At 40.9% G+C, this 26,686-nt stretch overlaps 1 long non-coding RNA gene across 2 annotated transcripts; it reads right to left on the bottom strand.

Moving 5' to 3' along the window:
- Positions 1–7,999: 7,999 nt before the first annotated feature.
- On the bottom strand, positions 8,000–19,820 carry LOC306997031. 2 transcript variants are annotated; one of them, XR_013797247.1, is made up of 4 exons: positions 19,628–19,820; positions 11,678–11,787; positions 11,264–11,364; positions 8,000–8,367 (listed from the first exon to the last, which is right to left on the bottom strand). It is a non-coding gene; the product is annotated as an uncharacterized lncRNA (long non-coding RNA). The 2 variants fall into 2 exon arrangements; XR_013797248.1 differs by lacking the exon at positions 19,628–19,820 and having other exon boundaries at positions 8,126–8,367; positions 11,678–11,932.
- Between the last annotated feature and the right edge of the window lie 6,866 nt (positions 19,821–26,686).

Raw genomic sequence — 26,686 nt, 5'->3', positions numbered from 1 at the left:
TGGATGCACTTTATTTTTTGCGGACGTCTCAGTCACGGCAGTGTTAATTTAAGCGTTTGTTCTATACATTTGAAGGATGACTGTTTTGAGAACAAATCCCAAAATGATGCTGGCTTTGCCAGAAAACTGTTGCTCAAAGAGAAGTCCGTACCGACTATTCTGGGCTCAACAACGACGTAAGCAAACTGTAAGTAATGTATTTAAAACTTTAAACTACTTTTTAAATACGCTGAATCCGCAAATGTTCTGGCTGGGGGCGTTAATAATTGATGCATAGGCACTGACGTTAGCCAATCATAACAGTGGGCGTTAACACTGAACTCTTAAAGGGGAAACACCCCCAAAACAGACTGTTTGAATCAGAGGATGAGAAACAGGGTGGGAAAAGGTCATAAATCACTACATTTTAAAAGTTTTTTGTAAAAAAAACTATAGTAATACTATAATTGCACCTAAGGGAACATAGTAATAAAATAAAAAAAAACATGTCATGACCCCTTTAAATGGGTTTGGGAGTTTTTTGTATGTCCTAGTTCAGGGAACAGACACAGTCTCTATATGATGATATCTAGGTGAAAGTGTATCTATGTGTTGGGATTTATCTGACTTCTGTGACATGAGATAGCCAGTAGACGGTCGGATTAGCCAGTCTGTCTGCTTCCTGACCTGCGCCCCAGATAGTCAAGGTTCAACTCTAAGACTATGTGCCATATTACTAGAGAGAAGAGTGGCACCATCATAGGAGGGATGAATACCATCTCTTTTTACCAGGTCAGGTCTGCACCAAAAACATTTCCAATTGCCTAAGAACCAAAAACTAAGGCTAGAAGCCTTAGGCTCTAGAAACTAGAAACTAAGGCTTTAAACTGGTATTTTGAGGAAATAATCAGAACAAAATGCAATTGAAGAATGACGTGCATAATTCAATTACTTATCTGAATCCAATATAATGAATCTGACTTCATTAATGTTGTTGTTGTACTTTAACCTCTTATTTAAAAGTAAAAAAATTTAGAACTGATAGAAAAACATAGGATTTAACCTGAACATTTAGATATCAAATGTTACTTTAGCTTTTAACAGTTATCAGCAGTGAGAGGAAATATTCTCAAAGCCTTTAAAGCAGGCAAAGTTTTTATTCAGTTACGTGTTTAAATATACAGCAGACAGTAGAATGGAAAGACTTTAGAGAAAAACTGTGCTTTAACAATGAATGCACTGCTGCGTAGAAGAGGGAGGCAGAGTAAAAGCCTTTCTCAATCTCCAGTATGTTCATATGCACTGGTGTGCAGGAGTGCAGCTGGCAGGGTAAAAGACTTTCTCCAAAATCAGCAGTCTCTTATCCCTTCTTATGCCCTGAGCCAACCATTGTAAAACAGGAGTGGAATAAAAAACACCAAAACCAACTGAAAGAATCCAAATAACCTGAAGGCAAATGGTGGTGATCTACAAAGGGAAACGTAAATGAACATTCTCCTCAATGGATGTTTAAGCAATAGTTCCTAGACTAGTCTGTACATTAGAATACTTTAATGTCTCTATTAAGTTCACCACAATTCTACTCAGTTTATAAGCTCTTAGATAAGTCTTGTCCTGTGAAACAAATGGTTCAGATGTGTATTAGAGGTGCAAGCAACTCTGCTTCATCAGACAGAATTGTCCCAACAGTCATATTAATGAATCCCTTGCACCAGATTTGTATTTGTATACAGTGATGATGAAGGGCATTTTCCCACATTTAATTCACATGAATGAAGCTACCCATCTGATGCTCTGAGAACAAGATACGCTTTTTGGTGCTTGCACTGGTGTAGACGTGTCTTGGGGTGAACTGAATTTGACCTTTCCAGACCTACACACACTTGCAAACATTCAGGAAGCCATTGTTTTAGGAGGTGCCTGATGGCTGTTAACACTAACAGAGACAATGGTGGTGTATCAAATACAGTGTGTCTAAGATAAATGTTTTGAGAGCAGGCCGGGGAGTTTCCATTTAGCTGGTGCTTCCCTTACTGTGCATTGACACCGGACGCGAATAGCGCGCCAAATTCGCGCCTGCCGCGTCTAGTTTGACGCTTGAACATTTTGAATGCATTCAAAGCATATGCATAAAAAGCAAGCGTTTGGAGCGAAATTGAAGAGGCAAGTGCTAGGCGGGAAATTTAAAAATACTACTGTTATTGTGTCACAAAATGTAGTTTTAAGAGTTGTTCAGTCGAGAATGTAGTCGTTTAAAGCTCAAATCTGTGGTTTGTTTATAAAGATAGCGCCTATTTAAAAATTTTGATCTGACGTTTCGGAGTTGTGAGATCCAGGCGATCACCGGGTGCTCATGCAACCAACCTGGAACAGCTTTACAAATTACCCTCACTGCTGCAGCCGCTTACTCTCGCATACATTTCAGGCGAGGCAAGGCGCATCTCAAACAAGCCTAATCATTCACGCTTAACGTGTAAGTACTAGAGCAAGAAAGAGTTGCACCAATATACGCTTAGCCTTACAATTTCACAGTTATTCTCTAGTATTTCAGCTGACCTGAAGTCAACCTCAAGTCAGTTGTTCGATTCAGTCACTGCATTTGACTCGTGTTATACACATGGCACAGAAAGTGCAACAATTAGCAGCTGAAGTGCGAGTAGGAGGGTCCACGCCTGAATACTGAGGCTCACGTGTGGTTATATACATATATGTATGTGTGTGTGTGTGTGTGTGTGTGTTTGTGTATGAGAATAGCTAAAAGTGTGTGGGTGTTGTGATGATACTTCTCTGAAGGTGTGATTGCTAATTTGCTGCGGTTTTCGAAATGTCAAGCTCATTTGGACACACCCTTGACCTCCATTTCCTTCAGCAGCTTATGTAGTCGCTTGTCGAGAAAGTTCTGCTCTGTCCACTTCACTGCAGGGGGAAAGAAGAAAGAACAACAAGACAAATGTGGCTTAGACATTTGTGATACTTCCTTTGTAACTATATTTAACTTATTTTAAGACCTGCTAAAGACCAGATGGATTTTTATTATGTCCTCCTAGAATTCAAAAGGGTGTACTTTCTTTTTTTTACATGACGTGTAACGCAGTCACTCCATTTTATATAATATACATTTTTCAATTGTAATCTTTTAAAAAGGTTTCTGAAATAATAAACTAAGTGCAATGAAGTGTTACATACACATGAGTGTACTCACATGAAGGTATGAGGCGTGCGTCAGGTCTTTAAACCTCTTCCACACTACTTGCCCGTGGGCGGGGCCTAGAGCTACGTCATTATATTCCTAATTAAAAGATGTTTGGACAAAAACATAAAAAATGTTTCTGGAGATACTATCACCCCATATATGATATCATTTTAAATCTTAAAATCTCATCTTTACACAGAATATAATGACATTTGTGTATATGGAACACAAAGAATTAATATAAAGCTTCAAAATACAATTACAAAATCGCTCCTCCCCCAAATAGCCATGCAGAAATATAAACATTAAGGTGCATTTTTTACCTATTTCACAAAAAAGAATATTCATATATCTAAAGAAAGCTCTCATTCTCAGGAATGTAACTGTGTAGTTTGTTTTATTGTTTTAACATCATAGTTCAAATTATCTTAAAAGGAATCGCGCAGTAAAATATGATTTCTGTGAAAAAACAAAGACAAACGTCTTATTTCTACTTCGATTACATGTGCTCCGAGCTAAAATCAGACACAAACTCTATATCATCTTTTACCTTAGGATGTTTTCTTTCGAATGAGCCCATTTGTACTTTTCTGTGAGCTCTTCTTGGTAAAAAATCCATTGTTATGTCGCGGATGCCCAGAACACAAAACGCGCTGGAATGGAGAAACACGCAATCAACATCATCAAAACGTGCACGCGTCCTCTAATCATGACGATGATATACATATCAGGCACGTGTTCAAAGCTGAGGATGTCAGCTTTCCAATCACATGTCAATCGTGCATCTAGTCCAATCAGATGCTGAAACAGCCGACGAATCAGCGGAGTAGTATGAAGGTAAATGAGTAGCAAAACTCGAGAGCACGTAGATGTGAATTTGAGAACTTGTACAATACATATTTGTACTTGTATGCTCAAATTTACACTCACAGCTCTGATGTGAAAACCTGTAAAATAAAAATCTGAAGTTGAATGTTGAAATTTGTACTCGCAGAGAATAGTCACAAACCTGTATTCTGAATTTGAAGCTGCAGACAAGTAGTCACAGATGTGGAAAATGCCATTCACAAAAATACAATGACTGACACAAACGTGTAATATATATTTGCACTTCTTCTTACATTCATATTCCCAGTACAACCTCAAATAGGCACTTGCAACTCCTCAAATCTGTCATTACAAGTTCAAATTTCGCGCCTTGACTTTTGCTACTCTTTTCGCGATATATGAGGTGCAAAACTGACTTGTGCACTTGCAACTCAGAGGCGCGAGAGAAGGGGCGCGGGCGGGAGCGGGGGTGTTTAAAGGAGCCGTTCTATTGGCTGGCGCCTAGCCAATGAAATGGGTCTTCTATTGTACGTGATGATGTCACGAAACCCGCCTCCTCGTGGACTATCTGAAACGCTAACATGGCTTAATGCATTAGACTGATTTTAAATAAATAAATGATATTATCAAACTCAGTAAACGCTAAAGTAATTAAGCATAGCCTACAATAAAGCAGACGAGCCCAGAATATGACATAAGAAAGCAAATTTGTGTTCAGTGTAAATAAACCTGCTGCCTGTTTTATTAATAATAACGAATTGTGTGTTTTTTATTTTTACAAAGCATTTTTATACAGTCATTAAGCCTCATTAAGCGTTTTCTTGGTTTTCTCTGGGAGGAAAATGCGTAATGTACAATTAAACGCGTGTCGTTGATTATTAGTATGGTGTTTACTGAGTTTGATAATATAATTTATTTATATTAATATCAGTCTAAAGGCATTATTATTTTTTTTCTTTTGCTAAATGAGGGATATCTATCCACCTTATTTTTTAAGAAAAATAATAGAAAAATACAGAAATCAATATCAAGTTCTTGTCACATTTCTTTTCATTTTTTTTATACACATTTTCACATTTTGTATAACTTGAAACACAACAATAATTTAAATAAAAAGAAACAAACAAACAATAATTTAAATAAAAAGAAACAAACAAACATTTAAAAATAATAATAATAAAGGGCATCACAAACATAGGCTATGTTAAATTCATTTAGCAGAGATACAGATCTCTGGGCTTTTTGATTTTTTAAAAACTTTACAGACTCAAACTGCATTTTAAAGGCTGCTTATTTTAAAATACTCCATTTAGTTTGATGAATATACAATTTTCATAATAACAAAAACAAATCGATAACATATATTGTTCCCACTCAAATGAGGGAAACATAACCCAAACAAATTTAGATGGAGGAGAAGAAATATTAACAAAAAGAGATATAATCGATTGGTTTCTGCATTAATCATTAATTAAATCAAGTTTATCTAAAAACAAATCATCACGTACAATAGAAGACCCATTTCATTGGCTAGGCGCCAGCCAATAGAACGGCTCCTTTAAACACCCCCGCTCCCGCCCGCGCCCCTTCTCTCGCGCCTCTGAGTTGCAAGTGCACAAGTCAGTTTTGCACCTCATATATCGCGAAAAGAGTAGCAAAAGTCAAGGCGCGAAATTTGAACTTGTAATGACAGATTTGAGGAGTTGCAAGTGCCTATTTGAGGTTGTACTGGGAATATGAATGTAAGAAGAAGTGCAAATATATATTACACGTTTGTGTCAGTCATTGTATTTTTGTGAATGGCATTTTACACATCTGTGACTACTTGTCTGCAGCTTCAAATTCAGAATACAGGTTTGTGACTATTCTCTGCGAGTACAAATTTCAACATTCAACTTCAGATTTTTATTTTACAGGTTTTCACATCAGAGCTGTGAGTGTAAATTTGAGCATACAAGTACAAATATGTATTGTACAAGTTCTCAAATTCACATCTACGTGCTCTCGAGTTTTGCTACTCATTTACCTCATAGTAGGTGGGCGGTATCACAGGTGAGAGAAGAACAGAACGTTTGTTCAGAGCATGTCTAATAAGCAAGGGGGTAATCCATTCGCCGGAAACTGAAGCCTCCGCGGGCGCCGCCATTGTAGCAGAACTTCACCTGCTGTTAGCATTCCATTGACTCCCATTCATTTTTGCGTCACTTTGACAGCGAATAACTTTACATCTGAGGCGTCCAAAGACTCCATTTGTCCATTATTTATTTCTAAAGAAACTCGACAATGTATAAAAGGCTCCATTACCTTGTACCTTACGTTATGGCCCCGTAGAAGCCGTTTTTGTAAAAATAGGCTAACGATTGCGTCATAACTCACGCGACTCTCTGTCGCACTGTAGAGAAATTACCGTATAGTACGGCGGAGAAGCTCGCAGGCAATCGGGGGAACGTGGAGGCATTAAGTCCGATAAAGTGAAGGGAGTAGCCCACAGAGAGTGATAAAGTTGCTCCTGCTGCTAGCTCATGGACAGCTAATACTCACGCTCTCCGTCTCTGCGAGATTCGGAAGGGAATGATTCAGATTTCTCTCCGCACAGCTACTAGAAGACTGACAGCTGTCAGACACGTTGCTCACGTGTTCAAGCTCAGTTTGAGCCTGCGCAGTTCGCCTGGCGATCAGGAAGTGAGTGCTTCAAATGGGCTTCACTTTTCTCCGTTGAAGTCTATGGGGTCGCTGTGTCCATCTTATATACTGTCTATGCTAATAAGGGGAGAAGGTTCACTCTCGCTACACTTCCGGCTTCTGACTGGTTGCAGTTCCACTCTGATTCCATATGAGGGCGCTCACAGGACGAGTGCAGAATGAATGGAGGTCTATGGAGCTATACCCCTCAAAATCCACTTTTCTCAAGATATAATTTTTTGTCTAGTAATTTGAATGTTGTATTCGAAAGGAGATGCAAAGAAATTGCACATTGCTGGGTGTTAGATTTTTTAGAGTCACTTATTTGCTTTAAAAAGTCTTTCAAAATGTCAATGACGTCATACACATCGTACGACCAGAGATACTACTTTACGGCAATCCTTCAGTCACTGTGGTGCTTTCGCGCTCTGCACTTTATTTTCTCTCGAGGGATCGCCAGCACAGCTGACACAGGTCCCAGCCAACATTTGTATGTGGGGCCCATATGGGTATGAAATGGGCTGAAAAAATGGGCCACATGTAGGATTGTCCGCAGGTTACATTATGGCCCCATGTTAATTGCCCAGATGAATTTCATGTAGGATTGCACTTGGTACTAGGTGGGACCCAAGTGGGCAACATGCACAAGACCCATCTCGGTCCCAGCTTAACCCAACGGACATTTGTATGTGGGGCCCATGTGGGTTTGATATGGGCAGAAAAATGGGCTCTATATGGGATTGTCCGCGGGTTACATTATGGCCCCATGTTAATTGCCCAGATGGATTTCATGTAGGATTGCACTCGGTACTAGGTGGGACCCAAGTGGGCAACATGCACAAGACCCATCTCGGTCCCAGCTTAACCCCACGACATTTGTATGTGAGGCCCATGTGGGTTTGAAATGGGCTGAAAAATGGGCTCTGTATGGGATTGTCCGCGGGTTACATTATGGCCCCATGTTCATTGCCCACATGGATTGCATATAGGATGGCAATTATAAACAGGTGGGCCCCAACTGGGCAACATGCACAAGACCCATCTTGGTCCCAGCTTTAGTTTTTTTGTGGGTACAAGGTTACTACATGGGCTGAAATACGGGCTCTAAGTGGGTTTGTCCACGGGTTCCATGTTGGCCCCAGCAACTTACTCATATAGGTTTTATGCAGGATTTCACAGGGCTTTAGGTGGGGCCCAACTAGGAATCATAGGCATGTGGCCCAACTAGGGATCATCTGGGTTCCATCTAAATGAGTAGCAACACCACACAAACAAGTTTTAAAACATTAGAGCACACAGTGAGATTGAAATCTTTTCAAATTTAAACTTTATTGAAATTACCCATCATATTATGCTATATTCTGAAATTCCAGAGACAATATTTAAAGAAGCAGATTTTTGTCAGATTAAAGAGTATCTCTTTAAAGTTATATAATTGTTAAAATACATATTTTTAACCTGTATTTGACCCAGTCTTTACTGAAAGCTTTGAACATTTGAACAGGAAATAAATTGGGGACAGTTAGAAGAAGCAGCAACTATACATTTATCAGTACAGCTTATACTGCAGACAGTCATTTGCGCATTCTAGACACTGTCCTCCTCCATCTCTTGTCCCAAACTATTTTGAGAGTTCCCTCTCAGTTTCTTGCCAGTTGATCTGTGTGCAGTCTTCTTAAGAGCCTCTGCAAAACAAATTTGATTATGATTTTAGAGAAATCATGTTACTTACACATGTCACAATACATTATGAAAGAATAACAACTTTTACTCAGGATAAAAAACAAAAACAGCATAAAACTTCAATTGGAATGGTCATGGTATTGGAATGTCAATGGAAGGGCATTTGGGAAATGAATAGAGAATTACTGTTTATTTATTCAGACTATTCTGATTATATTTTGTATTAATAAAACCAGTTTATAAAGTATGAATATGCGATGTGTTTGAAAGCATCAATTCATTCATTGATACAAGTTAGCCATTGAAAAAAAATTATAAACATTAATAATAATAATTTGTCTCAAGAATTTTTTGTCATTTTAATATTAGGTAGTTTCTCACAATCAGATTCTCAGTCCATGATAGAATGGGCCGACAACATGATGCATAATAAAGTATTTTAATTTTAACTTTTAAAGTAAAAATATAATTATTTTTGTCTTTGGAAAATAATTGAGGTGATCACAGGTGTGGACTATTCTTACATTTCCAGGATGGCTTGACTTAAGAGTCACAGTTTTAATAACTTTAAGTTAGAATTAAGTTAAAATGAGAATCCCGATTATTTTAGCGAGATCACGATTCTGAACAGACAACTTAACAACATAACATGTCAGTTACTAGAGTTTCTGACAAAATGTTAATTTCTACAGTCGATTTAAAATGTTTTATCTAAATAAATAAAAAGTTTGAATGAATGATTTAATGACTAAAATACTTGTTTCATTACTGGATGAATCAGCGTTTTTGAACAAATCTCTAGAATGAATGTTTAAAAAATGATATAGAACAGGAGAGAGGCCGCAATATGCATAAATAGTTTTATTTGCACAAACGCGTTTCAACGCGTGCCTTCTTCAGTGTGCTTCAGTGTGCCTTCTTCAGCCTTCTTTAGCACACTGAAGGCACGCGCCGAAACGCGTTTGTGCAAATAAAACTATTTATGCATAGTGCGGCCTCTCTCCTGTTCTATATATTCTAAGTATTCAGGCCTGCACTCTTAAAGTTTAAGTTTAATCATTGAGTGAAGCCTGCTCCTATTCCCATTTATTTAATGATTAAAAAATGACAAATACATTTGTTTACCAGTCTCGTCACCACCTGTTTGTTAACAATTTGAAATCTTTATCTTTAAGTGTCTTGCAAAAGTTGATTTACTTGTCACTTTTTGATTTATTTTGATTGTAACTGTAGACAGTGTTTATAACTGATTATGAACTATAAACTTTTATCTCAGTACTTCTGTGATCATTTGAATTACGAGCTGATGTTGTTGTAATATTATTTAAGAATATAATAAATTACATTTGTGTCAATCTAAAATGATCTTCCCACTCAATCTTCCCTGAAGTGGTGCAGGACAACGTTGTCCAACAAGTGCTTGTTTCGGACTCTCATCTGCAGATGCCTTGTTTTGGGCATCTGGACATCGTTTTTTAAACTGCTTAATTAATATAAGCAGCACGGCAAAGCTTTGTGTGCTCCTTGTCTCCTAATAAGGACCTGAAATAGGTAAATATAAGTCTGCTTTTTAAAACAATGGAGGATGGTAAGTTTGTGACAACAACATGAAACTGCATACCGGTATTCGTGCAGTGCGTGCACATCAAAAGATTAAATCAGATTTGATGCTTGTGACTTATAAATGCACATCAACCCGATGACTTAGCATTCATGTAAAAACAATGTTCAGATTCATCAATCAGAATGATTTCATTCTGACCGAAACAAAAAACGTCTAATGTGGCTACTGACAGCATCAACGCAGATATAAATGTTCACTGTGATCTTACTTGACAAAGGTTTAAGACAAATCGTTGTCATTTAGGAAAATATTGCGTAGTATTTGAATCGAGATCAAAATCATTCAACAATTGCAGCTCTAATCTTTGATAATATATGTGGCTCTGTATATTTCTGATAAGTAGACAAACATTACACTTAGCCTAATTCAGAATCCTAACTACACATAGTATTAAAGCAGTAGTTCACTTTAAAATTAAAATTAGCCCACGATTTACTCACCCTCAAGCCATCCTAGGTGTATATGACTTTCTTCTTTCAGACAAATACGATCGGAGTTATATTAATAAACATCCTGACACTTCCGATCTTCATAATGGCAGTGGATTGCAACCATCAGATTGAAACACAAAAAAGTGCTTCCATGCATTATATAAGAACTCCACGTGGCTCCGGGGGGTTAATAAAGGCCTTCTGAAGCAAAGCCATGTGTTTGTGTAAGAAAAATATTCAAATTTAAAACTTTATAAAGCAAAATAACTAGCTTCCGGCCAAACGAACATACGGATTGCACTTAAAGGGTAAAGCGCAACTTATGCGAGTAATGTGACGCACTGCTGATATTTACGCTACGCCATTATGCACTACGCTACTTCTGACGTCACAAGTTGCGTAAGTTGTGCTTTATACGCAAATAGACTGCGTATGGCCATAAGCTAGTTATTTTACTTTATAAAGTTTTAAATATGGATATTTTTCTTACACAAACTCATGATTTTGCTTTAGAGGGCCTTTATTAACCTCCCAGAGCCGCGTGGAGTTTGTTTATGATGGATAGCTGCACTTTTTTGAGCTTCAAACTGATGGTTGCAATCCACTGCCATTATGAAGCTTGGAAGCGTCAGGGTGTTTATTAATATAACTCAGATTGTATTTGTCTGAAAGAAGAAAGTCATATACACTTAGGATGGCTTGAGGGTGAGTAAATCATGGGGTAATTTTCATTTTAAAGTGAACTACTCTAAGTAAAGTATGTAAAATCTAATTTTGTAAATTTTATTAAATTAAGTAAAATCAAAGCACCTCACACATAACAAAAGGTTAATGGATCCATACCTGAAGTGACAGTGCAGTGTAGTAACAATCCTCCACCAAATTGCCAGTACTCATCTGGATCCTTGGTCAGTTTTGGGTGGGGTGTAGTGGGCTGATAAGTCCTTTAAAAAGAAAGGTTTTTATTACCATACCTTTAAACAATATTAAACAAAACGTATTTAAATTGTACCAACATTTGCCATTATAAAACATTCAGACAACATGAACAAATAGCTCCCTGGGTGCCGCAGCAAAAACGGCTGCCCACTTCTCCGGGTGTGTGTGTTTGTGTGTGTGTGTGCACTTGAATGGGTGAAATGAAGAGCACAAATTCCGAGTATGGGGACACCATACTTGGCTACATGTCACGTCACACAATTGTAGCTTAAAAAAAGCAAATTGGTACACCAAAATCAAACAATCTAATAATTTTACCTGTAGCCACATTTATCCTGTTATGACACGTCTGAGGGTCTTTCCCTTGATGTTCTTCAGTGAACTAAATAAAGGACTGATGATGGTGACATGTTCTCCTTTCTTTGTCACTTTAGAGGAAGAAAGACAAAAGGATAAAAAGTTACTCAGATTTGTCACTGGTAGAGGAAATGACTTTTGACGATGATACTAATACTTTTACTATATAATATATTAATCCCAAATGTAAGGTTTAGAAGCAATGGTTAAAATTTACTGAAGTTGATAATCGTGGTGGAGTTGTCTCTCTGTTGGGTGCCTGTTCTCCCCAAAAAATCTTCTTCCAGGCTTGAATATATAGAAGTAAACAAATCTCTTATCATTAGCAGTTACCAGTTTTTGAAGAGGTGATGTAAAAATACTCCGAAACGGCTATCTAGAAAAACATAAGAGATTTAGACCAATAATATTTCTCAAATCTTCAGTAGATTCTAGTGTTTCAGAGTGTAAATAACTGTTTTATCAGTCACTTTACTTATTTGGATGCTCCTTCCCTAGTAAATAATAAATAAATAAAAAACCTATACAAAAACATAGGCCTACTTATTATCCTTCAAACCCATTAACATATTTATTGACACAATCACCTAAGACTTATATTTAATTTATAGGCTAATAAAACTATATTTAGAGCATTTCTTTAGTGCACAATGTAACTTTTTTTTATATTACAACAATTTGGAAAAAAAAACAAAAATTGAATTTTATATATATATATATATATATATATATATATATATATATATATATATATAATGTATATACATCACTATTAATAAAGTGTACGTAAAGTATACTTGCAATAGTTCCACAATCAAATACACTTAACCTCAGCACTTCCAGATAACTAAAGTGCATTAAGTACAAAATGTGTTGTTCTTATTGACTTTGAGTATATCATTTAGGATACCAAAGTACAATTGCAGGGTAAATATTAAGTACATAAATATGTTCTACACTAGGGTTTTCTTGTGTTTGAGTTTTAAACTAGCTGACAACATTGACATCAGAGGCTAACTTACAATATTAAACACATGCTAATCGCGATTGATGAAGCACACCTTCACAGTCAATGGTACACACAGCTGCAGGGTTGTACGTTACGTCCGTTATCCGTTTATTAAACTCTCGTGTGTACACAGAACTTCTGGGAAGTTAATGAACTCCATTAACACAAGATTTGTTTATCTGCATTATTCTACCATTACTATATAGCACTCTCACCTTATTTTAATGTAATTGTACAAAATTACCCGCCTCACGCATGCGCGAGTCGAACTTGTTCAGACTTGTCTGATGTATGCGCAAAAGTTCAGTCGGCAGCATCCAGTACACGGAGTTATCCTGGCATTGTTTATCAATAATTCTTATTTGTGTGGTATTGCCGTGCGTTCATAATTACAAACCACTTTGATGTATATCCACGCAAACCTGTATACAACTTACAATTGTATGGCCTAATAAATATCTAGAATGGACACGTTCACTCTGGAGTAGCTGCAGTTCTTTCTAACCGAAGAATTAGACCAGTTGAGTCCCAACCATCGCACTGAGCGCAGAATATCCCACAAATTGGTCCTTCGAGCCGGATCGGGACATCAGCTGCGTTATGGCTACATCCAGAGATTACTACGAGGGAGAACAAGTGCCAGATCCTCATCCAAGTCGTACCCGGCGGGTACCCACCTACTTGGAGGATTATGTGCTTGATTATCCACTTCCACGTCATGTTCATTCTTTACCAGCAGAGGTCGCTGCAGGAATATCCCATACAAGCCAGGATCCTGATAGGGGTTATATTACTCCTGCTCCCAGGGACAGAAACTTCGAAAGTGAAGAGCTGCATCACTTAAAAGCCCGATGGAAGGATTTAAGTAGCGAGATGAGAGAGATTCAAATCAGAATGGACAGTGCGAAACAGGCATCTTTTGCATTTAAATCTCCTGTTTACGAACACTATGGGAGTCTTCCTCACGTTGAACCCAGTAACACTAGATGGAAACACTTTATCACGAGCCCTCCATGCAACTGCAGTCACAACCAATCATGCATCCACCTAATATAGCTCGTGTATCTTCCCTGCCTGGGCCACAGCCTCAGAGATCATTTGCAGAACTCCGACGAATAGACTCATGGCCCCCCACGGCTGCTCAGCCTGTTCAGCCTGCCTATCCTCAAGTACCAGCCCGCATACAGCCACTGCCTCCATCAGCTGCTGCACCTCCAGCACATTCTTATGTGCAACCCCAACGTCAGCCAGTTGCTGTACCATCTGCACCAGCTTTACTGCAGCCACAGTACCAGCATATAGCGCCAGCTCCAGTTCAGCCTGTACCAGCGCAACCAGCGATGCATTCTCAACGCCTTTATCAACCACTGTCTCTGCCTCCACCTCATGGGCCTGGATTACAACCGCAGTATTATTATCCTGTCAATCCTATGGCACCTGGGCTGGTGGAAATGGCCATTGCATCTTCATATGGCATACCCAAACCAAAATTGACAGTCTTCTCCTCAGGGAAAGAGAGTGATTTTCTTATGCTCAAGAAAGGACTAGACAGCATCCTTGGCCCACACAGGCATTTAACAGAGGACTATAAATACCAAGTGCTTCTGGATCATCTACGCTTGCCTGCTGCTTACCAGGTAGCTAAGAGTTGTGTCAACTGCCCATTTCCCTACACCAGTGCCATGCAGGCTCTTGAACAGAGATACGGTCAACCAAGACAGTTAATTCAGAGCGAGCTGAGAGCTATCCTCAATGCACCAGTTATTCGACCAGGTGATGCGCAGGGATTTGAGGACTTGGCGGCAGCTGTTAACACACTGGTGGGCATGTTGAACACGATGGATGGACCCTCTAGGTACGAACTGCAGTGTGGCTCCCACGTTGACACTCTACTGACTAAACTGCCTGTCAGCTACAGAGACTCATTCATAGAGTACTGTCTCAACAAGCTAATCATTATGAGCGGCAGTTCCAGGACTTACACACTGCCAGAATTTGCTGAGTGGCTAGAAAGGAAAGCTCAGGCCATTCAAATATCTAGGCGTGTAACAGGGCCAGCGCATACAGAGCCCTTTCGGCGAGAGCAGAAACCTCTTTCTTATCCCAAAGCTAAGGCAGCCACAATTCTCACAGGTAGTGAACAACGTAAAGTCATCAATTGGCCCTCCAGCTCCCTCACAGACACTAAAATGGCAGCTACAGCTAAAAAACAAGATCGCTTTAAGCCATTTTGTCCCTACTGCAACAACCATGAGCATTATCTCAATGCCTGTGCAGCCTTTGGCAAGTTGAGACACACCGAAAGAGGAATCTGGATTAAAGAGCAAAATAAATGCTGGAGGTGTGGACGCGGTCACAAACAGGACAGCTGTACGCTCAAGAAAGCTTGCTCTACATGTGGAGGACTTCACCTGCCTGTTCTGCATGAAGTTGCAGTTGCTGCAGAAACCCAAAGCATACTCACAGTGAGCGCAGCCACTTCTCAAGTTTACTTGGACCAGGCCAGTCATTCAGGCAGAGTGATGTTGAAAGTTGTCCCAGTAAGACTTCGCAGCGGTAAAAGGTTCATGGACACACATGCTGTGTTAGATGATGGTTCGGAAAGAACAATTATCCTGCCAGCAGCAGTCAAACAGCTGGGCTTGAAAGGATCAGAAGAAACTTTGACTCTCAGAACAATAAGACAAGACCTTGTTCAGCTAAGAGGAAATGCAGTCTCCTTTGAGGTATCTGCGATATCACACCCAAATGTCAAACATCAGATCCAAAGGGCATTCACAGCTGAAGAGCTCAACCTGGCTGAACAGTCTTGCCCCGCTAATTTACTGAAACGAAGATATGGTCACTTAAGGGACATTCAGCTGAAAAGTTTCTCTAAAGTGCAGCCTTTGCTACTCATAGGATCAGATTATCCACAGCTGATCACACCAAACTGCCCAATCCGTATGGGACCGATTGGTAGCCCTGTAGCGGTACGCACACTGCTTGGCTGGGCAGTTCAAGGACCAACAACCTTTCTCCAGCAACCCTCAAATGTAAGCTCATGCCTCCACACCACATTCCTTCCTCCTACTCAAGAGTTACGTCAACATGTTGAACGGTTGTGGCAGCTTGACCTACTGCCACAGAGAAATGAGAAAGAAGTAGTCCGCTCCAGACAAGATAAAGCTGCACTGGCAATGTTGGAGGAGAAAACGGTGCATGTTACAGTTGATGGTGCAACCCGCTACGCTACCCCATTACTTCATAAGCGAGACGCGGCTACACTACACTCATCACCAAACGCTGTCATGGCTCTTTTAAGAGCTACAGAACGTCGCCTTGTTAATAATCCGGACCTGGCAAACGTGTATGGCAAAGAGATACACAAGCTGGAGGAGGCAGGTTATGCAGTTCGAATAACCAACTCAGAAGCTGTCAATTCCGTTAATTCATGGTACGTTCCTCATCACATTGTGCTCCACAATGACAAAGCCCGGGTAGTCTTTAATTGCTCTTTCACCTACAATCAAATGAACCTAAATGATAATTTACTCCCTGGTCCCACTCTTGGTTCACCACTGATGGGAGTCCTGCTCAGGTTCAGAGAGTATGCCGTTGCGATAAGTGGAGACATACGAGCTATGTTTCACCAAATCAGGCTGTTACCTGAAGACCAGCCCCTGCTCCGCTTTCTCTGGAGAGACATGGAAAGAGATCGCAACCCAGACATCTATGAATGGCGGGTGTTACCGTTTGGGACCACCTGTAGTCCATGCTGCGCTACTTATGCCCTCCAGAGACATGTCAGAGACAACACCGAAGGCAATGAAGATGTAGTTGAGTCTGTCCAGCAGTCTTTCTATGTGGACAATTGCTTACAATCTCTTCAGTCTCAGCATCAGGCTAAGAAACTCGTTGACAAAATGAGAGCATTATTAGCAGCTGGTGGTTTTGACATAAGGCAATGGGCTAGCAATGTTCCTAATGTGATTGCACATCTACCCGCCGAAGCCAAATCAGTAGACTGCGAGCGGTGGCTTTCTTCAAACAAAACTGATCCACAAGAGTCGACTCTCGGCCTAGTGTGGCACTGTTCCCAGGACACTTTAGGTTATAAACACAGGCCTGTGTCAACAAGTGGGGAAACCTCAATGAGAGATGTCTATCGCATCCTGGCAAGCCAATATGACCCACTAGGTTACATCATTCCGTTCACCACAAGGGCCAAAATCATGGTGCAATCACTATGGAAGAGGGTTGGAGGTTGGGATGAACCTCTGCCAGCTGACCTCTTCTCAGAATGGCACGCTTGGGAAGAAGAGCTTCCTAACCTACAGAGAATAACAATGCCTAGGTGTTACACACCAGCATGCAACAACACGTCCTCCATTATCGATGTACATGTCTTCTGTGATGCCTCGGAGAAGGCATATGGCTCTGTAGCCTACTTACGGGTGGAAACGGGTGATGACATCCAAATTGCATTCATCATGGCGAGGTCACGGGTGGCACCCAAGAAGCAACTCTCCATTCCTCGCCTTGAACTCTGCGCGGCATTGTCTGGTGCTCAGCTGGCCAAAACACTGAACACAGAACTTACACTTAACCTCAGACAGACAATCATGTGGTCTGATTCAACAACCGTACTACACTGGATACAGTCTGAGTCATGTAACTACAAAGTGTTTGTTGGCACGCGAATCGCAGAGATTCAAGACCTCGTTGGATACAAGAACTGGAAATATGTGGACTCGAATAACAACCCAGCCGACGATATAACGCGGGGTAAGACCCTCATAGATCTGTCCCACACCTGCAGATGGAATCAAGGTCCAAAATTTCTGCACCAATCTCCAGACCACTGGCCAATCCATCCTGCAGTGCCAGTAGAAGATTTAGAAGAACTCCGTAAATCCGCATTCTGCGGTAATGTCACAGTCAGTCATGCCTCTTTTGATGTAGATAACTGCGAATCATGGGACGACCTCATCAGGACCACATATCAGTCTCTGCATGGTTCGGCAGCACCCCCTATGTCTGCCGAAGAACGCATAGAGACTGAAACTGCTGTACTCAGACGTGCACAGACTGAAAGTTTTCCTAAGGAAGTGCATGCCCTTAAAGCCAATAAATCTGTGCATTCAAACAGTCGATTATACTCCCTTGCTCCAACTTTGGATCCTCACCTTAATCTGATAAGAGTGGGTGGTAGATTACGCAAAGCTGCAACACTGCCAGAGGACGCACTTCACCCTATTGTGTTGGCACCAGAACACCCCATAACAAAACTGCTAATTCAAGACTTTGACAACCGCCTGATGCACGCAGGTCCAGAAAGAGTCTTCGCAGAGCTAAGACGAACCTATTGGGTTCTTAGGGGCCGCCAGATGGTAAAAAAGTGCCAGAGACAATGCGCTGAATGTAGGAAATGGCGTGGCAAGCCCATTGTACCTAAAATGGCGGACCTGCCTGCTTCCCGTCTGAGAATTAACCAACCTCCATTCTGGTCCACGGGAGTTGATTGCTTTGGTCCCTATGTAATCAAAATTGGCAGACGGCAAGAAAAGAGATGGGGCATAATATTTAAATGTCTCACTACAAGATGCATACATCTCGACTTGTTATGCAGCATGGACGCAGATTCCTTTTTACTAGCCCTCAGACGCTTCATAGCAAGGAGAGGAAAGCCCTTTGAGATCATCTGCGACCGAGGCACCAACTTCAGAGGGGGAGAGCGTGAGCTCTCTGAAGCCTTTGCCGAAATGGAACCATCACTCCAAGACCAACTAGCCAAACAAAAAATTTCCTTCCAATTCAACCCACCTCACGCACCTCACTTCGGAGGAGTGTGGGAGAGGGAAATTAAATCAGTCAAGACTGCCCTCCAAGTTGTTCTGAAAGATCACACTGTCTCGGAGGAAGTCCTTACTACAGTATTGATCGAAGTGGAAGGCATTGTAAATTCAAAACCCCTGGGGTACGTGTCATCTGATATAGCAGATCCTGACCCTATTACCCCCAATTTGCTGCTTATGGGGCGGCGGGACGCTTCCCTACCTCAGGCTGTGTATGGACCCAGCAATCTACTTGGACGGCGTCGCTACAGACACAGCCAAGTGATCGCCGATCACTTTTGGACACAGTTCCTCAGAGACTATCTACCCAGTCTTCAGCTTCGACAAAAATGGCAGAACAGCACACCAAATCTAGCAGTCGACCAGGTTGTATTGATTATGGACTTTCAACTTCCCAGAGCACAATGGCCTGTCGGTAGGGTGACCCGACTCCTACCAAGCGATGATGGTGCAATAAGAGCCGTCGAAGTGGACATCAAGGGCAATACATATGTCCGCCCTGTTGCTAAACTCATTGTGTTGCCTGAAATGCCTAAAGTTTAGTTTGTAACACCGGTAGTTAAGCTGGGACATTTTGTGGATTTACAAATTTCCTGTGTAAATTTGTGGGGCGGCTGTACAAAATTACCCGCCTCACGCATGCGCGAGTCGAACTTGTTCAGACTTGTCTGATGTATGCGCAAAAGTTCAGTCGGCAGCATCCAGTACACGGAGTTATCCTGGCATTGTTTATCAATAATTCTTATTTGTGTGGTATTGCCGTGCGTTCATAATTACAAACCACTTTGATGTATATCCACGCAAACCTGTATACAACTTACAATTGTATGGCCTAATAAATATCTAGAATGGACACGTTCACTCTGGAGTAGCTGCAGTTCTTTCTAACCGAAGAATTAGACCAGTTGAGTCCCAACCATCGCACTGAGCGCAGAATATCCCACAGTAATACCTAAACATGACATATTTATTAATATATCTGTTTTTCTAAAATTATAGTGGATATATAGGACATGAACACGAAACATAACTTTACGTAACAGAGATTGAAAAATGTTCTCTTACCTGATATCGCCAATATGTTTGCAGGACCTCATCCAGTCCGACCTTCCTCTGTGTTCACATATCAGCTTCTGTTCTCCTCCGTTTACATGTCACAACGCAAATTAGTTCAAAATAAGAATTTAACTGCCATAAGTAAAGACTGAGTAATCTTGCCGAGCAGTAGCAGCACACACACACACACAGTCATCAACTCAAACTGACGTATTTTCAAACATGACCAGTAAAAAGGCGCGCACAGTTGTCATTGGCCAGTTACGTAGATGACAGTCAGATTAACCAATCATTATCAAAGTAGGTGAAACAAACAACCAATAGCGATTGTTTCAGCCTGGTAATGGAAAAGATTACTTTTCCTCTTTTCTTTCTTTTTTTAAAGAAATGTGTTTAGTTTTATTTGTAGACTATATTATTTGATTAGTTGGTCAAATAGTGTTTTTATGACAGTGTGTGAATAAAAATGCAATCCTGCATGGTAGCTATAAGCTTTAGGCACACACACACAAAATTGTAAATCCAAACAAAATCACACAAAGCAAAACATTTTCTGCTGCACTTCTCTCTTGAGATTGAAATATCCATTTTTATTATTATTATTGTTAATAATAATTTTTTTATGTTTTAACATAAATTTAGCTTTTTGAAGTGGTGTTTTGATCAAAATATACAATGCTAAAATAATAATTAGAAATAATAATAATTCAAAGGTTAAGTATTTCTTGAAGACATGACATTGATTCACATACAGATTTTGAAAAAGAAAAAGAAAAACGTTTTCGCCTATATTTCAACTTTGAGGGTCAGTCATGTCGTGCCAACTACGACTGAAAATAAAAGTCTGAACTGTTGGCCTCAAAAGAAAACTGAACACAAACCACAATATGCTAAATTAATGAAACTGCACTTTATTCTGTACTCCTGTATATGCTGCAAATATGATTTCTGAATTTATATTTTCCCTTCAGAACCATGAATTTCCATTCTATCTTTCTTTGCTTGGACTATTTCATCATCTGAACTGATGTTCCCCTTTCAATAATCACAACCCTAAGCCCAATATTAAAACATCTCTAGAATTACATTGTCACTAACCGACTGACCAGAAAACACTGAGTAGCCTATCTCCATTGAATGAGGGCACATGGCTGGTGCTAGGGGTTTGATTTATTTTACCCATCTCTAAGCCATTATTTTGATAGATAATTAGCTTCTGTAACCCGTTCTTCATATTGTACAGTGACCATTTTCTGGATATTTTGAACCATTTGTATACATTTTAAAAAAACTATGGAGATAAGCATTTTGAAGTTACTCACAAAATCAGACCACTAAAAGTTGACACTTTGAATTTAATGTCAATGATTAGGGTTGGAACTAATGTCTGCTGAACACCAACACTCCAGGACTGGATTTGAAGAGCCATGGCCTATAGTACTGTACCCACAATTGCCAAAAGTGTTAGGACACCCCTCTAAATCATTGAATTTGGGTATTTCAATCACTTCCATGGCCACAGCTGTATACACACACGCTTCTACATCTACACACATTTGTGAAAGAATAGGTCGCTTTCAGGAGCTCAGTGAATTCAAGCATGGTACCGTGATAGGTTTCCACCCGTGTAAATCCATTTGTGAAATGTCCTCACTACTAAATATTCCACGGTCAACTGTTAGTGGCATTATAACAAAGATTATAAATTATAAATATACTGTATATAATTGTTTTAATGATTGTACAGATATGTTATTTACAAGTATATAGATTATGATGTAATTTACAGATGAACAATTTATTTTTATTACATAATTCATTATTTCAAAATTATACTCGTATTTCCCCATTCATAACCCATATAGAGATTACCTATGTGGTGACTACCATGGGCTCAGGTTGGCAGCCTATATGGGACTGATTGTGTTTGCCCATGTCTTACCCATATGGTTTGGCCAAGCGGGCCCCATATGTTTTTCCCATTCATAACCCATATATAGATTGCCTATTTGGGTACTACCATGGGCTCAGGTTGGCAGCCTATATGGGACTGATTGTGTTTGCCCATGTCTGACCCATGTGGTTTGGCCAAGCGGGCCCCATATGTTTTTCCCATTCATAACCCATATAGAGATTACCTATGTGGGTACTACCATGGGCTCAGGTTGGCAGCCTATATGGGACTGATTGTGTTTGCCCATGTCTGACCCATATAGTTTATCAAAGTGGGCCCCATATGTTTTCCCCATTCATAACCCATATAGAGATTACCTATGTGGGTACTACCATGGGCTCAGGTTGGCAGCCTATATGGGACTGGTTGTGTTTGCCCATGTCTAACCCATGTGGTTTGGCCAAGCGGGCCCCATATGTTTTTCCCATTCATAACCCATATAGAGATTACCTATGTGGGTACTACCTTGGGCTCAGGTTGGCAGCCTATATGGGACTGATTGTGTTTGCCCATGTCTGACCCATGTGGTTTGGCCAAGCGGGCCCCATATGTTTTTCCCATTCATAACCCATATAGAGAATACCTATGTGGGTACTACCTTGGGCTCAGGTTGGCAGCCTATATGGGACTGATTGTGTTTGCCCATGTCTGACCCATGTGGTTTGGCCAAGCGGGCCCCATATGTTTTTCCCATTCATAACCCATATAGAGATTACCTATGTGGGTACTACCTTGGGCTCAGGTTGGCAGCCTATATGGGACTGATTGTGTTTGCCCATGTCTGACCCATGTGGTTTGGCCAAGCGGGCCCCATATGTTTTTCCCATTCATAACCCATATTGAGATTGCCTATGTGGGTACTACCTTGGGCTCAGGTTGGCAGCCTATATGGGACTGATTGTGTTTGCCCATGTCTGACCCATATAGTTTATCAAAGTGGGCCCCATATGTTTTTCCCATTCATAACCCATATAGAGATTACCTATGTGGGTACTACCTTGGGCTCAGGTTGGCAGCCTATATGGGACTGATTGTGTTTGCCCATGTCTGACCCATGTGGTTTGGCCAAGCGGGCCCCATATGTTTTTCCCATTCATAACCCATATAGAGATTGCCTATGTGGGTACTACCTTGGGCTCAGGTTGGCAGCCTATATGGGACTGGTTGTGTTTGCCCATGTCTGACCCATGTGGTTTGGCCAAGCGGGCCCCATATGTTTTTCCCATTCATAACCCATATAGAGATTGCCTATGTGGGTACTACCTTGGGCTCAGGTTGGCAGCCTATATGGGACTGATTGTGTTTGCCCATGTCTGACCCATGTGGTTTGGCCAAGCGGGCCCCATATGTTTTTCCCATTCATAACCCATATAGAGATTACCTATGTGGGTACTACCTTGGGCTCAGGTTGGCAGCCTATATGGGACTGATTGTGTTTGCCCATGTCTGACCCATGTGGTTTGGCCAAGCGGGCCCCATATGTTTTTCCCATTCATAACCCATATAGAGATTTCCTATGTGGGTACTACCTTGGGCTCAGGTTGGCAGCCTATATGGGACTGGTTGTGTTTGCCCATGTCTGACCCATGTAGTTTATCAAAGTGGGCCCCACATGTTTTTCCCATTCATAACCCATATAGAGATTGCCTATGTGGGTACTACCTTGGGCTCAGGTTGGCAGCCTATATGGGACTGATTGTGTTTGCCCATGTCTGACCCATATAGTTTATCAAAGAGGGCTCCATATGTTTTTCCAATTCATAACCCATATAGAGATTGCCTATTTGGGTACTACCATGGGCTCAGGTTGGCAGCCTATATGGGACTGATTGTGTTTGCCCATGTCTGACCCATATGGTTTGGCCAAGCGGGCCCCATATGTTTTCCCCATTCATAACCCATATAGAGATTGCCTATGTGAGTACTACCTTGGGCTCAGGTTGGCAGCCTATATGGGACTGGTTGTGTTTGCCCATGTCTTACCCATATGGTTTGGCCAAGCGGGCCCCATATGTTTTTCCCATTCATAACCCATATAGAGATTACCTATGTGGGTACTACCTTGGGCTCAGGTTGGCAGCCTATATGGGACTGGTTGTGTTTGCCCATGTCTGACCCATGTGGTTTGGCCAAGCGGGCCCCATATGTTTTTCCCATTCATAACCCATACAGAGATTACCTATGTGGGTACTACCTTGGGCCCATGTGGGCAGCCTATATGGGATTTATTGTGTTTGCCAATGTCTAACCTATTTGATAAACCCAAATGGGCCCCATTTGTGTTACCCATTTTCAGCCCATGCACTCAGTTCCCATTAGTGACCCAACTAGGACCCATATAGGGAGCCCACCTGTTTTTGCCCATGTGGGACCTACTTAGATGACCCAAGTGGGCCCCAGATAAGATGCCCATTTTGGGACCATGCCCACTTGGTACCCAAGTAGCCCAAGCTTAAACCATGTGGGGCCAACATATACGTGTTGGCTGGGGTAAACACACGTGCTAGAAGAGTTTCTGCTAGAATACATTCTGTTCCCGCTTCGGATGCCATGATGCCATCAAGCGGTATCTCTGGTCGTAACCAGTCCTTCACTGACCAATCGGCGTTCATTAGCAGAATGCTAGCGTGTTATGGGCAACAACAACTCAACCTGTAAGAAATCGAAAGGACATAAGTACTCGTTCATTCAATTTTTGACCTATAAACCATGTTGAACTTGCCAAACCTACAATCAAATCTGAGATTTCTCAACGGCAATCGGCTGAAAGGGACAAATTTAGCCATCTAGCCCCATAGACTCCCATTCATTTTGCACTCGGGGGTGATCGCCCCCAGTGGAACTCTGGTGGAACTACAACCAAAATTCGGTACAATAGGACTTAATAGGGAGTGAACAGGCTCTCCGTAGACGGGCTCTGGTTTGTTTTTCAACGGCTCTCGTTTCCGGTATACGGACATCATAAGTCTGCTCAGGTCATTGGTTCAGAATTAATTAATTTGTCTGCTATTTCTTTGCACAGTAGCTAGGTGTCACTAATGAGCAATGCTGAATGAAGCTTCGAGTTAATTAACCTTGGGTGAAGCATGGTCTGCGAGGTCTCAGTGGTTCAAGCCTCATTTTGCCATCACTATCAATCAATCAATCAATCAATCAATCAATCAATCAAACTTTATTACAGACTCAAAGTCCAATTAAAAAAAAAATAATCAAAAAGACATTAAACAACATACAACCCATACAATCCATTACAACCGTACAATTTCGTGAACAGAGTTACAAAATACACCAGTACCAGTGTCTCCACAGCTTCGACTGATACCGTGTAGTACTAACCCTTAAATTTGATAAACTCACAATAATTTCATTTTTAGAAGCATTAAGTCGGCAGATAAATCTATACATAAAATGGCGTAACAGTGCTTTAAAAGTGATTACTCGTACACTGACAAACATTTCACTTGCGCTATGCCATCTAGGTCTCCCAGGCCCGGATTGGCTAATCGGGAGCACCGGGAGAATTCCCAGTGGGCCGGTCTGTTTTATTGGCCAGGAGGGCCGGTGTTGTCATGGCACTGGGTTGAATGTTTTCCCTTTATAGTCACAGCGCAGCCCCACTATTTTTTTATTATTATTTTCTCGCAACCCCACAAAAAATAAAGTCAGTTGTTAGAGATGTGCGAACAAAAAAATTAGAGATACAAAACATGGATAATAGGCGCAAAGGCGGCGCTGAAAAGGCCACCATTGAGTTCTCCGATTTTTCTGAGTGTATAACGTTGTGAAATAATTGCCTAATATTAACTCTAATTTGGTGCTGCAATGATTCGCATATCGCGACGATAGCCGACCTCATCATCTGAGCTGCTTCAGCGCTCAAACACCGCTCGTCGGCAATGGCAAAATGTTTGAGATGACCGATCAAAGCAAGCGGGATTTATGTTCACAGAAGCGCGAGCCGCGGCCGCGCGCGAATCCCAACGCGCCGCTTCACGAGATAAGATGCAAGTGGCTAAACTAAACCGCTGTTTTACGATAGAAGTTTTAAACGACCGACATAAATAATCAGTTTGCAAAGACTGTCAATCAAAGCTCAGCTTCGGGAAGGGGAGATTTACAGGTAGCCTAAAGATAAGGAGACAGAGAAGAAGAACGAGAGAAGGAGATGGAGATGAAAGAGGAGAGCAGGTAGAGGAATAGTCTATTGCATACTGTGCTCAGAATGAGAATAACTTTATTACAATGGATTCCTATTTAACACAGATATAGCCTACATAGCCTTTGTTCTTTGACAATGACAGTGGAATTATAATATGCCCCCGAACCCCCTAGCCAGATCACTTTTGGGACCTTTGTATTTATAAAACCCTGTGTACGGCTATTGCACTGAATAGAAAATTCTATTTTTGAAAAATACAATGAATTACAAGGCTGTACAAAACAGTGCACTATTGCAGACTTATATACTGAGGGTTTAATTACATTATTTTAATATAGTCAGTCGGGAACTAAAGTGGGCCGGTCTTAGGCATGATACTCCAGTGCTGAAAATGAGTCCCACTCCGGCCCTGAGGTCTCCTTAGTAAGATTCTCATAGCATCGTTATAAGCTACTTGCAGCTTCTGTAAGCTAGATGTTCTATAGTTACACCACAAATGAGCAGTATAAAATGTTGTACAATATGCTTTAAAAAGTGACACCTTCACCTCATCTAAACAGAAACTAAACTTACGCAACATAGCTATATTTGCCCGCATATACATCAGGCGGCGTTGCCTTTCAATATCATCATCAACTGTCATGTGCTCAGTGATAATATATCAATATCATGTATATATCATGTATATCAGTATCAAGAACTGTACGTTAAATAAAACATATACACACACACAGCACTTTTATAGGTACACCTCGGCTCGCTAATACTGTGGTCATAAAGGGATGGACATGGTCAGCAACAATATTCAGGCAGGCTGTGGCGTTTAAATGATGCTCAATTGACACTTACAATTGTACGATGCTCAATTGTTTTTCCAGTCTTCTAATGTCCAGGTTTGGTGAGTCCGTATGAATTGTAGCCTCAGTTTCCCATTCTCAGCTGACAGGAGTGGCAC

This window comes from Phoxinus phoxinus (genome assembly GCF_949152265.1).
Source record: "Phoxinus phoxinus genome assembly, chromosome: 1".
Lineage (NCBI taxonomy): Eukaryota > Metazoa > Chordata > Actinopteri > Cypriniformes > Leuciscidae > Phoxinus > Phoxinus phoxinus.
This window is presented reverse-complemented; position numbering and strand designations above follow the sequence as displayed.